Below are 2,150 nucleotides of genomic sequence, written 5' to 3' on the forward strand. Positions count from 1 at the left end.
GTCTGAGGACAGTTATCATGACCATCCCTGTGCCTTCTCTTCTCCAAGCTAGTCAGCCCTATTCCTATGACTGATAGCCATCAACTCCTTTTGCCATCCTAGTCATCCTTTTTTTTTAAACTAATAAGCCAAAAGCTTTATTGATGTAGCAAGCAGTTTACAATGAATCCAAGAAAGCCTGTCTTCTCTGGGAAGACAGGATGTCTGTACAAACCCTCGAAGTTTTACTTCAAAAAAACAAGCTCTCCCTTTACCACAGCCCTTGGATCTGTACCTGCCCAAATCGTCCCTCCCCCATTTGAAATAAGCAGAGCACACAGGTGTACTCAACCAATACTGGCCAGCCACTTCAGTAGACAGTTACAATGTCAGTTCTGTGTTACTCATGGACAAAGGCATAGACTATCAGATCCTGCAAAGGATTTAGGAAACATGATTTTTCCCTCCACCATGGAAATAAAATACACTTCAATGGATGCATGTCCTGAAATAGTTTAGTTGGGAGTTCCTAGGAAGATGGTCCATTGCCAATCTCTTCTTCATCAGCCTGTGCATCCAAAATTCTCCTCAAAGTAACATGAGTCCTTTTATTTTTTTTTAAACAATCTTTCTTGCTGTAAGAACTCTTATAATGGAGCCTACTCCTCCTACTGCTAATGCTTTTTCATGAATTTTTTGGACACAAAAAATGTATTCAGGAACACAAAAAATAAATAATCCTTTTCATGCTACTTAACTCCACGTGTTACTGGAGTAACACGGCATTGCTTTTTTCTGTGGGCTTCTCAAACCTTTGAAAAATGTACTTCCATTAGCAAGTCAATGCCATTTCTGACTGCACAGCCTGCTCAATTTCACCACTCTTAAAGTTTGTAAGCACTTTCAGCACCACATGCTGGGCTTGTTCTTTCAAGGCTTGATTCTTGGTGTTGACGGGAGAGTTCCATAAGGCTGTATGGAATGCACAAAGCATGTCCCCTTGCCGCAGAAGGCCGTCCACCTTGCTAGGGTCTGGGCCTGGCTAGGCCACCACCGCTGCCACCACCTCCTGCTTGTCCACGAATTTTTTCTCGTCAAACTGGTAGATGTCCACCCGAAGGAAGCACAAAGACAGTGTGTTCCGGGCCATTGCGGGGACTCAGTGCCGGTTCAGCTGGCTCCACTCCAGGTCCCACCTCGGCTCTACCCCACTTGGCACCGGCTCAGGCTCGGGCCTAATCATCCTTTTTAAAACCTGCTTCGGCTTATCAATCTCCTCAAGTCTCAGAACTGGATGCTTTGGGGCACCTGGGTGGCTCAGTCGTTAAGCGTATGCCTTTGGCTCAGGGCATGATCCCGGGGTTCTGGGATCGAGCCCCACATCGGGCTCTTCCTCTGGGAGCCTGCTTCTTCCTCTCCCAATCCCCCTGCTTGTGTTCCCTCTCTTGCTAGCTGTCTCTCTCTCTCTCAAATAAATAAATAAAATCTTAAAAAAAAAAGAACTGCATGCTTTAAGTTTGGCTTGATCATAGCTGTTAAGGTAAACCTGTTATTTTTCTTCTCTAGCTATTATACTTCTATCGATGTAGTTTTTAAACTTGTACTCCTTTCCTTTGGAAAGGAAACACTCTTGACAGAGAGTTTCCTAATCACCTTTTTCCTCCTTCCCAACAGTTTATCCAATCTATCAAGACTTCTTTTAAAATACTTCTTGGAGGGCTTCAGAGGGGGGGGGGAATGGGATAGACCGGTGATGGGTAGTAAGGAGGGCACGTATTGCATGGTGCACTGGGTGTTATACGCAACTAATGAATCACAGAACTTTACATCAAAAACCAGGGATGTACTCTATGGTGACTAACATACAATAAAAAAACATTAAAATAAAAAAAAGGAGAAAAAGAAGAAAAGAAAAAAAATAAAATACTTCTTGGGTCTCTCCCTTTCTTCCATTCCAATAACTCCCAACTATAATTTGGGCCTAATCACCTCTTGCCTGAATTACTATAGTGGTCTCCTAACTGATCTTCCTATCTCTATTCTTTCTCCTATTCCTATTCATCCTCTGACCTACCGCCACTTCTTAAAGCATCATTTTGATGGTAGTTTAGAATAGTCATTCAGGGCTTAGACTTTGGAGCTAGACTATTGGGTTCAAATCTCAGCTCTAC

General features: G+C 43.2%; 1 pseudogene; it reads right to left on the reverse strand.

The window, feature by feature from the left end:
• Window positions 1-564: 564 nt before the first annotated feature.
• On the reverse strand, window positions 565-1,349 carry LOC121104968 (annotated as a pseudogene).
• Window positions 1,350-2,150: the final 801 nt, after the last annotated feature.

The sequence above is a fragment of the Ursus maritimus genome (genome assembly GCF_017311325.1).
Source record: "Ursus maritimus isolate PB19 chromosome X unlocalized genomic scaffold, ASM1731132v1 scaffold_X1, whole genome shotgun sequence".
NCBI lineage: Eukaryota > Metazoa > Chordata > Mammalia > Carnivora > Ursidae > Ursus > Ursus maritimus.